General features: G+C 44.7%; 1 pseudogene; it reads left to right on the top strand.

The window, feature by feature from the left end:
* The first annotated feature begins 3,986 nt into the window (after nt 1-3,986).
* On the top strand, nt 3,987-8,050 carry LOC114563179 (piggyBac transposable element-derived protein 4-like; annotated as a pseudogene).
* Nucleotides 8,051-15,140: the final 7,090 nt, after the last annotated feature.

The following is a 15,140-nucleotide window of genomic DNA, read 5'->3' on the forward strand; positions in this document are numbered from 1 at the left end:
ATTTGAAGTAATGACCAGCTCGCTCTACATTATCCCTTATATTTTGTTCCCAGAATGTATTAGCTGTTAGTTTATCATTCAAATGTCAGTGCCTGCTAAAAGTCTGCTACCTACATTGCTCTTTGCAAGAAGAACAGTGAGAGGTAAAATATTCTTTAAGAGAATTGTTAGCCTCAGAACTTAACAAATCCAGGTTTATGGACCTGACTCCTGAATTTAGGACTCCTGGCCATATTTTCTTTACAAAGTAACTGGAACCCAAACCTCAGCCTTTGGCCTGTTATTAAGTTACTTACAGAATGAATGTTAATTATCTCCAGCTGATATAATCTGCTGCTGGAGCATAGAGCCTGGGAGGATCGCAAATCGTGATAGTCTGCCAACCTGGAACCCAACCCTCAACCAGACACAAACACATTAAAAGACCAGAGGAGGTAGTTCTGTGCCATTTTGCCTCTAATAAACAAACACAGAAACAAAAGCAGACAATGTTTGGAATAATAGTTGGAGTGGTTCCAGATGCCTTTCCATGTTGATGTCTGAGTATAATCCATTTAACAGCTGTTATGTTGAATAGACCGGTAATGCTTGGCCTTAACCTCCCCCTGCTGAGTGGACTTGGACTCGTTCTTGATTTAACCTTTTCCATTGTGGCTCTTGTGCTCATTGACCAGAGTAAAGCCTTTCGCTGATGCCTACCACATCACTTGTGGTAATAGGATTTCAGCACTATGAAGACAATAGCTTGTGACATTACACGGAAACTCTTTCAAGGCTAATGCCTCAAAACACTCCCTCTACTCTCCCCCTCCGTTCTCTCTCCATCTTTGATTCTCTATTTCTGTCTCTCTGTCAGAGAATAACGAACCAGCTCTTTCTCTTCTCCTACCCATCCCTAAACATTGACTCCTTGTTCTCTAAGCACGGCACAGGCAGAGACATACAGTACTCCTTACTTCACCATCAAAGCTTATACAGTGACAATAGTCCACAATACACCTATTAACAATTCAAACACCAGCGTAAACAAGCCTCACTGCTGCACTTGACATTGTTTTCAAGATTCGTATTTTGCTGTATTTTACTGTTTGAGCATGTCTGCCCTAAAATGAGCAGCCAGGACTTGTTGGATTCCAGTCTCTTCAAAGAGGAAATGTCTTGGGAACCAATTTGCCAGCTCTACGGGACAGCATTGTTTAAACTTTTTTCTGTAATGAAACAAAATATTTTTAGACTGATTTTTATAGCTCGTCCTATCTTGTATTTTTGGGGTGTTACAAATATAGTGCACTGAACTATCCCAGAACATGAACTCTAGTTTGAGTCAGAGGTGGCACAAGCTGTTATTTTCTTTCTGAAGAGCATTTTCAGATATCGAGAGGGACTGTAGTGCTCTCGTCAGTGTTGTAGTACTCGAGATCGGTCTTGGTCCCGACTTATTTTTTAGCACCATTTATCATACAGACATACAAAATAAATTCCACAATATGTGCCAGGTAATGTCAAGTGGTGCATAGAACAGATGAACACAAATTGAAAAACACCTCAAGACCGTTTCCCCATGACATTCCATAACATTTTAGGGCTGATCTGAAGGATTTCCTGGGGAACTCAAAACACCTTTCTCATTGAATAGCTGGTCTAATGTATAAATACCTCTGTCACTCCACTGCTTACTGTCGGTCAACAAACCCTTTGCTTTTAAGTGTGCATTGTGCCATATTGGGGTATTCAAATGCCACTTATTGGTGTAGCGTAGTTGCTCCTCCACCGGTTTAAAGTTGGTCAGTGTGTTGGTGATAATAGGGCCAGCATACACTTTTGGACACACACATACAAAGGCAAGGTCTTGCAGTCTTAGACTTCCAGTGAGGTTTTGCTCTATTTCTCTCCATGGAACTGTGGTGAATCTGTAATAAAAGGGGGGATTTTAGGGGCAACATTCAAGCTAAAATATTAAATATATAAAAATGATAAAATATATAAATTAAGCAAAAAGGGCCGACACCACCTAGGTTTTGTTTGAGGCCTAGGACCTCTTTAAAATTACAACAGGTAAAAGATTTAAAGACAGGTTCTTTGTGCCCAGGGAGAGCAGTAAAAAAAAAAAATAAAAAAAGGTGCATTGAAATTGAAAACAATGCATAAAACAAGTTAAGAAACCACATTTATTTTAACAAGGATAAAACAATAAAATATACTAAAAAAAAAAAAAAAAAAAAAAAAAAAAAAAAGGGAATTAAGAAACTAAAACCAACTAACTAAAAACAGTCCAAACAGAATGGGAGTCTTGACTTTACAAAGTCCACACGGTTCTGCTGGCAAACAGTTTCCTCTCCTTATGCGGCCCTCCTCGGGTATAACCTGCAACAGAAAACACTCCGGCCAGTAACACGTCCTCAGCAACGGTTATCACTTCATCACGTTCATCCCCACCTAACACTGGTCTCAAAACGGGACTTACACGGGATGGAGAGTTCCACACTCTCCCACTTTCTCCGCTAGCATTCAGTGTTTGGGTTGCTTTACTGTAGCTTCAGGCCTCTAATGTTGTTTCCCTTTGTGTCTTTGTCTGATCTCCCGCCTGCCTCGCCGCTCGTTCCGAGTACTCTGTCGTATCTCCACGTCTTCCTTGATGACTCTCAGGCCTTCCTCATGTTCATCATGGCCTCTGCTTTTCCCATGTGCCTCTCTTTTTTTTTTCTGGCTCCTCTAAGGTCCTGCCCTTTTATACAAGGGCCAATCAACCCCCTCTCACCCCCAGGTGAAAGTCATTTGCCTGATTAGTCCTGCTAAAATGTTCACTGGCAGAAGTGAGCGACATTAAAAACACTCACATTTCAAAATAAAAGCATGCACTATAAAAAGATAAAACCACAGCAAACAATAAAAACACAGCAATCCAATAAAAGCATGCTCAAAATAAAAACATCCACTTCCGCCCTGTGACACATCCACACTCTGAGGGCCCGTAGCTGAAAGGCTCTGTGATACACTTTAAGGTTAGGGAGGGACAAGCCTCCCGCGTTTGTGGTACGTTGCAGGGTAAGGTGTCAAGTTTCTTCCAGAAACGTATTGGTGGGGGTAGGGGAGTCATTGTACTTAACCCTTGTGTTGTCTGTCGGGTCACGGGGACCCGTTGAGTTCATTTGACTTTTTGCATTGGCCTTCGGGTATCCGGGACCCACGCTTGTTTTCATTTCATGTCAGGTCTACCACCGCGGCCCTGGCCTTCGGATCTCTGGGACCCGTCCCGTATTCAATCGTATTCCTCTACCGCCGCGGCCTCGGCCTTCGGGTCTCTGGGACCCGTCCCGTATTCAATCGTATTCCTCTACCCCCGCGGCCTCGGCCTTCGGGTCTCTGGGACCCGTACGTTATTCAATCGTATTCCTCTACCGCCGTGGCCTCGGCCTTCGGGTCTCTGGGACCCGTACCGTATTCAATCGTATTCCTCCACCGCCGTGGCTCTGGCCTTCGGGTCTCTGGGACCCGTCCCGTATTCAATCGTATTCCTCTACCTCCGTGGCTCTGGCCTTTGGGTCTCTCGAACCCGTACGTTATTCAATCGTATTCCTCTACCGCCGCGGCCTCGGCCTTCGGGTCTCCGGGACCCGTCACGTATTCAATCGTATGTCTCTACCGCCGCGGCTCTGGCCCTTCGGGTCTCTCGGACCCGTACGTTATTCAATGGCATTTCTGTACTGCCGCAGCTCTGGCCCTTCGGGTCTCTCGGACCCATACGTTATTCAATAGTATTTCTGTACTACGGGCTCTGGCCCTTGGTCCCCGGATCCATCGTTATTCAATCGCATTTCTATACTACCGCAGCTCTCGCCCTTGGTCTCTCGGACCCGTCCAGTATTCAATCATATTCTATACTACCGCGGCTATGGCCCTTGGGTCCCGCGGACCCATACGTTATTCCATGTTTTCCTCCACTACCGCAGCTCTGGCCTTGGGTCTCTCGGACCCATCGTTATTCAATGGTAATTCTCTACTACGCGGCTCTGGCCCTTGGGTCTCGCGGACCCATACGTTATTCCATGGTTTTTCTCCACTACCGCAGCCTGGCCTTGGGTCTCTCGGACCCGTCCCGTATCCAATGGTATTTCTCTACTGCCGCGGCTCTGGCCCTTCGGGTCTCGCGGACCCATACGTTATTCAATGGTAATTCTCTACTGCCGCGGCTCTGGCCCTTCGGGTCTCGCGGACCCATACGTTATTCAATGGTATTTCTGTAGTGCCGCGGCTCTGGCCCTTCGGGTCTCTCGGACCCATACGTTGTTCAATGGTATTTCTGTAGTGCCGCGGCTCTGGCTTTCGGGTCTCTCGGACCCATACGTTATTCAATGGTATTTCTGTACTGCCGCGGCTCTGGCCCTCGGGTCTCTCGGACCCATACGTTGTTCAATGGTATTTCTGTAGTGCCGCGGCTCTGGCTTTCGGGTCTCTCGGACCCATACGTTATTCCATGGTATTTCTCTACTGCCGCGGCTCTGGCCCTCGGGTCTCTCGGACCCATACGTTGTTCAATGGTATTTCTGTAGTGCCGCGGCTCAGGCTTTCGGGTCTCTCGGACCCATACGTTATTCCATGGTATTTCTCTACTGCCGCGGCTCTGACCCTCGGGTCTCTCGGACCCATACGTTATTCCATGGTATTTCTGTACTGCCGCGGCTCTGGCCTTCGGGTCTCTCGGACCCATACGTTGTTCAATGGTATTTCTGTAGTGCCGCGGCTCTGGCTTTCGGGTCTATCGGACCCATACGTTATTCAATGGTATTTCTGTACTGCCGCGGCTCTGGCCCTCGGGTCTCTCGGACCCATACGTTGTTCAATGGTATTTCTGTAGTGCCGCAGCTCTGGCTTTCGGGTCTCTCGGACCCATACGTTGTTCAATGGTATTTCTGTACTGCCGCGGCTATGGCCTTCGGGTCTCTCGGACCCATACGTTGTTCAATGGTAATTTCTGTAGTGCCGCGGCTCTGGCCTTCGGGTCTCGGGAACCCATACGTTGTTCAATGGTATTTCTGTACTGCCGCGGCTCTGGCCTTCGGGTCTCGGGAACCCATACGTTGTTCAATGGTATTTCTGTACTGCCGCGGCTCTGGCCTTCGGGTCTCTCGGACCCATACGTTGTTCAATGGTAATTCTGTAGTGCCGCGGCTCTGGCCTTCGGGTCTCGGGAACCCATACGTTAGTCAATGGTGTTTCTGTAGTGCCGCGGCTCTGGCTTTCGGGTCTCTCGGACCCACACGTTATTCCATGGTATTTCTCTACTGCTGCGGCTCTGGCCTTCGGGTCTCTCGGACCCATACGTTATTCAATGGTAATTCTCTACTGCCGCGGCTCTGGCCTTCGGGTCTCTCGGACCCATACGTTATTCAATGGTAATTCTCTACTGCCGCGGCTCTGGCTTTCGGGTCTCTCGGACCCATACGTTATTCAATGGTATTTCTGTAGTGCCGCGGCTCTGGCTTTCGGGTCTCTCGGACCCATACGTTATTCAATGGTATTTCTGTAGTGCCGCGGCTCTGGCCTTCGGGTCTCTCGGACCCATACGTTATTCCATGGTAATTCTCTACTGCCGCGGCTCTGGCCCTTCGGGTCTCTCGGACCCATACGTTGTTCAATGGTAATTCTGTAGTGCTGCAGCTCTGGCCTTCGGGTCTCTCGGACCCTGGCCAGTATTCAACATCCAAGGCTTTACCTTGTCCTACTAATACACTTTTATTATATGCACACACACGCACACATTCTCTGTACACATTTGTCTTGTTGTTTTTCATCTTTGCTTCTGCTTTTGGACTTTTGTACGACTTTTTGTACTTGGTTCAGCATGGCCCGTCGTATGACTCTAGATTTCAACCTGCGTCAGGGTTTCTGCATTGCAAGATGCAATGTCCCAGAAGAGGAAGGAGATGAACAAGAAGAACAAGAAGAACAAGAACAAGACGACGAAGAAGACGATGACGAAGAAGACGACGACGAAGAAGAAGAAGATGAAGACGAAGAAGACGCGCACCACCACCACCACCACCACAGCGACTCTGACGAGGAAGACGAATGCAAGTCCGAAAAAGGCTGCAGCGACGACAACGGCGAAGGAGAAGACGACGACGACCGAGACGACCGAGAAGAACAAGGATTAAACGCAGAACAAGAGGGTGGACAAGAAATGGGAGAAGAAGACGAGGAGGACGAGGAGAGGGAAACGTTTGTGTCGAGAAATGGCGAAATCGATTGGTCCTCGGACACGTATCATCCCCGTGGCCGTCAAACTCATGGCCGCGGCACCAAAGAACAAGAAGACGAAGGAGAAGACCACACGCACGCTACTCCTCCACAGAGCCCGGGTCCCACAGAGTACGCTGCCACGCGCGTCCACGACATACTCTCGGCATTTGACCTGTTTGTCACACCGCGAATAATAGACATTGTGCTGGCCGCCACGAACCTCGAGGGCCTAAGGAAATTCGGCAACGACTGTCGATGGACGCCACGGACCTGTGCGGCTACACGGGGCTGCTGATCCTCGCCGGCGTGTACAGGTCCCGAAACGAGGCCTTGGAGAGCCTGTGGCACGAGGAGAACGGCAGGGCCATTTTCCGCGCCACGATGCCAATCAAGCGGTTCCACATGTTCTCGGGAGTGCTGCGATTCGACGACCGCGAGACGAGAGCCGCCAGACGAGCCTCGGACAAACTGGCGCCCATACGAGACGTGTGGGACGAGTGGGCGCGGCGGCTGCCTCTCCTCTACAACCCGGGCGCGGACGTGACCGTGGACGAGCAGCTGGTTCCCTTTCGAGGTGGGAGTGCAGGCTAAACGGTTGTCCTTTGTCCAAATTCCCTCTGCACGCAATAAATAGATCGGAGCCCATCAGAGAGTTGCCAGACTGACCCTCTGAGGCGCGCGTGTAGTTTGCTGCCTGTGGAGCGCGTGTGTACGTCGTGTTGTGTAGGCCACTTTTTAGCTTTGTTTTGCGCCGTTTCTTTTTGTCTACCTCATAGTTTAGAATGCTTTTGTGTGTGTGTGTGTGTGTGTGTGTGCGCACACGGATGTTTTTAAAGATTTTCTTTTGCTTTTTGTTATGCTTGTTCATTTTTATCTTCTTCTTGTTCTCATTTCGTCTCTTCACTCTTATTCGGCTCCCTCCGAGTCCTTTCCCTCTGTCCTTGTCATTCTCCTTCTTTGACGACACGTCCAATAACGACGACGACACCGACGACGACAACAACAACAAGGTCGATGCTCCTTCCGCCAGTACATACCCAGCAAGCCCGGCAGGTACGGATTCAAGGTGTGGGTGGCCTGCGACGCCGTGTCCAGCTACGCGTGGAGCATGCAGGTCTACACGGGCAAGTCTGTGAGAGGCGAGCCCGAGAGGAATCAGGGCGCCCGGGTGGTGATGGACCTGACCGAGGGGCTGACGGGCCTCCGCAACGTGACGTGCGACAACTTTTTCACCTCCTACGAGCTGGCCCGGCGCCTCCTCCACGACAGGGACCTCACCGTGGTGGGCACGATGCGCAAAAACAGGCCCGATTTGCTGCGCGCCTTGCTCGACACCAAGGGCCGTGCGGCCCTCTCGTCCAAGTTCGCCTTCACGCCCACCGTCACTCTGGTGTCCTACGTGGCCAAGAGGAACAGGAACGTGGTGCTGCTGAGCACGTTGCACACGGGGGACGCGCGAGTCAGCGCCGCCAGGCACGCCAAACCCGACATCATCCTGCACTACAACGGCACCAAGGGCGGCGTGGACAACCTGGACAAGCTCGTCGGCACGTACAGCTGCCGCAGGAAGACGGCGCGCTGGCCCCTCGCCGTGTTCCACAACATCCTCGACGTGTCCGCTTACAACGCCTTTGTGCTCTAGCGAGAGCTCAGGCCCGAGTGGATGCGCGGCAAGCTCGACAAGAGGCGCTCCTTCCTCGAGCAGCTGGGCAGGGTGCTTGTGACTCCGCTCATCGCGAGACGGCGGCGTCTGCCGCGGACGCCGGCGCCAGTTGCCTCTGCATTGACGACGAGAATGACGACGCATTGACGACGAGAATGACGACGCCGACGACGAGGATGCGCAACCGAGGGCGCAGAGAGTGCCCAGCAAGCGAAAGAGGTGTCAGCTCTGTCCAAAGCCGACGGAGCGCAAGACGCACACCGTGTGCGGCGGCTGCAAGAGATACATCTGCGGGAGCTGCACGCGAGCCTACTGCGCGGACTGCGTGAGACAGCATAGACTCTTGGCTCGCGCGCCTCCAGTTTGAGCTTCGACCTATTGCACTGCGACAAAACCCGGCGAGCCGCAAACAAAACACACGTGTGTCGGGCGTCGCCAAACACCGACGACAAGAAGACGACGAGAAAGTTGCCTTTGAAATGTGTGAAGTGAAATGAAATGTGTGAAATGAAATGAACCTTGAATCTATTTTGAATAAAAACCCTTTTGGATACTCATGTGCTGTGTGAGATGTGAGATGATGTTACGAACTGAAATGAAATGAACTGAAATGAACCTTGAATCTATTTTGAATAAAAACCCTTTGAAAAGTAAATAAACTAAACAAGTGACACGAAGGACCACACAAGGGTTAAGAAATTCACATGAGGAACTATGTTAATTTTAACAACAGCAATCCTGGACCGTAGCAATGCCGGCAGCACAGACCAATTGGACAGATCCCTTTGAATATTACTTAATATAGTTTCATAGTTGTCCTGGATGACTCGCTGTAGCGACACATGTATGGTGATGCCCAAATTGTTATATGGGAGCAGGGAATGTGGACCCAAACGCAGAGAGAGGGAGGCAGGCAGGCAGGCAGGAGATGGTCAAACTCAGGGATGTATTAACAAAAAGCGGCAGTACAAAGACTGGGAAACACTCAGAGTCACACAGGGAAAAACCAAAAGCAACAGACAAATAATCCACAACAGGCTGACGGCAACACACAGGCAGGAACAAACAGGAACAAACGCAAAACGATCTGACAAGAGACACAGGGAACACAGTGGCTAAATACATGAGGTGATGGTAAATCAGAGACAGGTGAGACAACAGGTGAAGCACATCAGGGCGGGGCAGGACAATCACAAAGGAGGGAAAACACAGGAAGTAAATTGGACAAGACAAGACAGAAAACCAGACTATCAAAATAAAACAGGAAACAGAAAAGACAGAAAACATGAATCCAACTAAATACAGAAACTTGACACAACACTAGACCACACAAGGGAGAACAGGGAACACAGGAATTAACCGAAACGCACAATACATAGAACGGAATACATCAACACAATATGGAACAGGAATATACAGAATATACAAACACAGGAAACATACAGAAATCAATAAGGCAACAGAAGTGAACAAACAGGCAACAGAAATGGGACAAAATGCAGAGCAAAACACTGAAACCATAACACAAATATGCAATTTTGCTTTGGGTTGGTATTGTAACACTAATGGCTGATGTCACATGCCTGTTGTTCACTAAAAGAAGATTAGATTTATTCCAGTTAATTTTATAGCCAGAGACTGAGCCAAATTCGTTGAAGATCTTAAGAATCTTTTTGGAATAGAGATGTACAACAAAATATCATCTGCAAATAATGATATTGAGATGCTATTGGATTTAATCTGGACATTACAGATTTTATTTTGCTTTATGGCTTGTGCTAACGGTTCAAGAGAGATTGCAAACAGCATGGGGGAAAGCGGGCATCCCTGTCGCGAGCCCCACTTGATGGGAAATGGGTACGCACCATTTCAAACCAAGCCTCTCCATTACTTGCCACAAGTAATTCCACTCTAGGCGGTCAAAAGCTTTTTCAATGTCCACTGATAAAACTGCTGCCTTTGTTGGGAGGTTTTTGGCTTCTTCTATTACATGAAATAGTTTGCGTACATTGGCTGCAGCCTGACGCTTTGGTATAAAACCTGATTGGTCGGGGTAGACTAGCTTCTCGATAAAGCGCTCTAGGCGGAGAGCCAAGACTTTGGAATAAAGCTTAATATCAGTACCGATTAGGCTGATGAGGCCTGAAATTGGAGCAATCCGTAAGATCTTTTCCCTTTTTGGGTATAACGTAAATTAGCACAGTGTTAATCAACTGCATTTTTACTCTGTCTTGTCTCGATCTCACATAAAGAGGACTCAAGATTTTATTTCAACACCGGTCAAGACTAGGGATATCACTAAGTTGCCTCTGCATTGTCTTATTTATGTGTTAAATAAAACGTATAACGATGTAAAATGTCCTGCTTCAAATGCAACTTGACTCACCTGTCATGAACATAAAGAAGTCATTTTGAGTATTCATTTCTGTTGTCATTTGGTAAATTATGACACTTTTAATGCAAAGTTAGCATTGTACAAGATGTCTTTGTCATGGCAACTTTACATTTACGAAGATAACAATCTCTGTGTGATGATAACTTGACATTCAACTAGACAATACAACCTGTCAATGTCTTTGTAATGACAACTTGACATTAACCAAGACATAACATTAAATTGTCATTAAGAGGTTGATTTTTACATTGGCTGTCGTGAGAGCATTATAATTGAGTCATGAATATATTTCCTTGACCTCAAGTAACGTGAAACAATTTCGACCTGTCATGAAGTTTGATTTCATCATCAAATGCTTATGACGGTGTCATGCATTATACCCTTGACCTCAACTAAAGTGGAACCATTTGGACTTTTCATTAAGATGTCTTAAAAGTTATAAGACCAGTTTGACGACAGTTAATGCAGTACCGAGGTGATTGATTGTGTTTTGGACTTCGACTAACTATACTTAGCTGCCGTTAGCTCGGTTAGCTGTAACGTTACCAGTGTTGGGAGTAACGCGTTACAAAGGTAACGCAATTACAGTAATGTATTACTTTTTGCTGTAACGCAGTAATATAACGCATTACTAATTAAATTTCGGTAATATTTTTACCCGTTACAATCTCAGTAACGCGAGTTACAACGCATTTTAACGCAACATTTTTTAAGAATTTCCCAACACCGCGAAGCATTTGTTCACAGGAAAAAAAAAGCCCTGAGTATTAGCCTATTTCATAACATCTGTGTCCCAACAGGTGACGGTACGTCAGCTCGGACAGAGTGAGTTTTAATCACACTATAATTGACAATTTCCTTTAGACTGTTTTAAAGTAAACAACATGAATTTCTTATTCAAGTGCTTTAAACAAACATTTTACAACAATGCCGTACTTCAATACAACTGTAAGGTACTTTTAATTGAGTATTTTCATTTTCTCCTACTTGCCTATTGTACATTTTACTTATCCATTTTTTATAGCTTTAGTTACTTTGCATATTCATATTAATTATACAAAATATTATGAATAATCTGTGATGTATTAAAGTGGATAAAGATGAGACTTTATTGATCCAGTGGTGAAGAAGTCAAACTTCCGCTTTTATTTTGGTGAAAGTAACTCAAAAGTAGTGTAACGCATTACAATTCAGAGACAGTAATATTGTAATATAACTAATTACTCTCAAATGACAGTAACTAGTAATCTATAATGTATTACATTTTGGAAGTAACTTGCCCAACACTGAACGTCACAGCTGTCCAATTAGCTAGCTGACTCAGCCCTGGGCTGCAAAGAGCGAAACCCGGAAAGAAAACCATCTTGGTAACGTTAGTGCATTCCCTGTCGTAAACTGTGTGGTGACCACGGCTAGAAGGATAGGACCTAACACAGCGGAGACCAGTTTTACGACTGAGAATACACTACCGAAAGGGTTTTCTTTTCAGGTTTGGCTCTTAGCAGCGCTGGGCTGAGTCAGCTAATTTAACAGCTGTACAAATGTAACTGAATTCACTAGTTAGCTAACGGCAGCTAACTACAGTAAGCGTTTACTTTAGTAAGCTGCTGTAAGCTAGTTTTAGCAACAAGAAACGTTAGCCCAAAGCTAACGTTATCTGTTCAAATTCATTAAATCTCCTCGTTACTGCATTCACTGTCATTAATATGGAGTTATATTCCTATCTTTATTCAAGAGCGCATTCTTTCAATTTGAGAGCATTTCACACTGATATTACGTTCAGATTTTTGTAATAATTTCCCTCAAAACCTTGCTCTCACACTCAAATGGTCATGCTCGCGCTTGGCTTTGCTCTGCTTGTGCTCAAACTTTGTGCTCGGACTCAGATATGTTGTTCTGTGGACAGATTTCCTGCTCTCAGCTTTGAACCTTCTCCTCGCACTCAGCCTGATTCTCTTGTAAATCTGCTGCTCTCGGATCTCTCCTGCGCGCTTGGATTTTTCTGTGTTACAACACTATCAAAATTCCACAACCAATAGAATGCCAGGTGTAGTGTTGACCAATGAAATGATCCCTGCCCCGTTGAGGGTGCGTTCGTTTTATGTGAGAACATCCGTTGCGGCCCGGCTCCTCTGTAACCATGGGTCTGTAACCCAAGTTTATTTAACCCCGCCGTCCATCGCTTTATTATTAGTATATGTCAATAATGTGCACAGAATGGTCGACGGTCTTTCACCTGCACCCATCAGGAAACGGGAGAAAGCTTTGAAGTGGGACATATCAAGTTACGTAGCTACACAACTATGAGGGTGAGTAACATAAATTAAGCACATAGCATATGGCGCTAGCCATAGCTAGCCTAGCTTGATGTCCGTAAACAAATAGCTTTTCTTTATATCGGTAGTTTAGCTAGCTAGATATATTGAATGACATACTGTATGACGGACAGTATGTGTGTATTTACAACTGGTATTTAATGACCCCACTTTGTAATTTGTCCTCGTTTGGTTAACCATGTTCCTGGGGATTTGGCTAATTTCAGACATGCTAACATACAGCCTAGCTTGATGTCCGTAAACAAATAGATTTTCTTCATAGTTTAGCTAGATTGAACAACATATGACCGACAGTATGTGTATTTTTCCTCGTTTGGTTAACCTCTCCTTCCTGGAGATTTTGCTAATTTAATGTTAGAGCCAATACCTAACCTGTAATATAACTGAAAGAACACCAGAAACTGGATTGTTTGTGTTTGTTTTTGCATCACTGTTGTGTGTTCATCAGAATTTAGTCTTCATTTCTTCATATAACATTAGTTTGAAAATGATGGATTCATATCAGTCTGTATAAAACGTTGTAATGTTAAGTACAATGTTATCACTATAATAAAAACAGATCTAGAATAATTTGCTCCTTAAATAGCAGTTTTTTTTAATGAATACAAAGCAAACTGAACAGAAAAAACAAGCATTTTCTTTTCTTTTCTTCCAGTTGAGAATGAAGGGCTCGACCAATGCTGCATCATAGCAGCAGAGTCTTATCACCAGCCCATGAAAGCTAGAAGTCACCCTGCTGCTCCAGATCTACCTACTGTATGACTGGCTACAGACTACAACCATCTGCAACATCATCAACAGCTGCAATTAAAGTCTCTTGGGGTCATATGGGACTCGGTTGTTCTCCATACTGCATCGTACACTATATTATTTTTTTCGTTTTCTTATATTAGTAGTCTACAGACAACACTAAGTATCATTACTTAATCACAGTATATATTATTCTGGTGTACACTGTTGATGTGACTCACTGCTATTGATTATACGTCACTTTAGCTTGCTACTACCTCATAACTTTGCCTTAATTGCTCTTGTTTAGTTAATTTATTTTCTACTAGTTATATATACCTCCTATTTAATTCAATTATTCTATAACTTGTGTTGCAATACCTGAATTATCCCTCTTGTGAACACTAGGCTTATCTTATCTTTATTTTAGTTCATATCATAACCCTGCTCACAAACTCACCTGTACCTGCTACAGTAAATCCTACAGGCAAAGTGTACTGCTTCACAGGAGTATGAACCATAGGCTTTTTAGTTTTTGTGTCAAATATTGTGCAATTGGTTATGAATTACTTATTGTTTTGACAAGGTGAATTAAAGCTGTTTAACAACCTGCAAGTGTCCACTCTGGTAAATTTAATTATACTGTTTTTAGATTTAGATTACAGAAAATGAAAAACCTATTTGCCTTGATAAGGGTTTTAATTTGTTGCAAGTATGAACATGGCTTTAATAATCTTATTGCTCTGAAAAACAACAATGATTTAAGAAATATCAGTGATACTTAACATTTATTAATTGATTGTTTATGTGTGCAGACATTACAGGCACCTATTCATGTAAGCAGAGAACAAAATAGTTTGTTCTCTCTTTTATCACTTGGATTATGCAGGTGATGGTGCAGAAACGGGTGAAGTCCTTGTAGATCTCTGGCACTTTGAGGACAGACCGATCCAGCAACTCTCCACTGTTGTCTTTGTATAGTGTGCTCCTATTTAAAACAAATTCATAGACATCAACACATAAGGTATTAGGAGTACATAGCTTTCTTTAACATCATTACTATCTTACCTTACCTTCTCTGCTTTGGATTTGTGGACATCACAGTAATTGTCTCTCCTGGGCCTTGTTGTGCACCCTGTGAATTTAAGCAAGAAAGAAATGATAAGTGTATGTAACATGATTTTACAATTAAATTATTATCAGACTTGCCAACGTACTTGGTTTGTGCCACTAATGCCTGCCCTCTGCACACAGGTGAGTACAGGGGGAACCAATAGGATTTTGCGTTTGGAGTAATGTACTGACTGGAACAACACAGTAGTGTGGTTGTACAACACTGGTCCATGCACACGGTGCAGCTCAACAGGGGTACTTCAGCCCCACCTGGAAGAAGGGAAACTGAAACAAAATACTTGTTTTTTTCTGTTCAATTTGCTTTGTATTGATTTCATAAGGGTAAAAATAAATAACTGCTATTTTAAATAGTGTTTTATTATAGGAGTGGAATTGTACTTACAACGTTCTATACAGATATATATATATATATATATATATATATATATATATATATATATATATATATATATAAAATAATGTTATAAAATTTTAGAACATCTGAAAATCATGAAAAACATGTGATGTAAAAACTGAGTTTTTCAGTTATATTACAGTTTAGGTTTTACAATTGCCTCTAACATGTCTGAAATTAGCCAAATCCCCAGGAACATGGTTAACCAAACGAGGAAAATTTACAAAGTGGGGTCATTAAATACCAGTT

Source organism: Perca flavescens, chromosome 2, assembly GCF_004354835.1.
Source record: "Perca flavescens isolate YP-PL-M2 chromosome 2, PFLA_1.0, whole genome shotgun sequence".
In the NCBI taxonomy this organism is placed as follows: domain Eukaryota; kingdom Metazoa; phylum Chordata; class Actinopteri; order Perciformes; family Percidae; genus Perca; species Perca flavescens.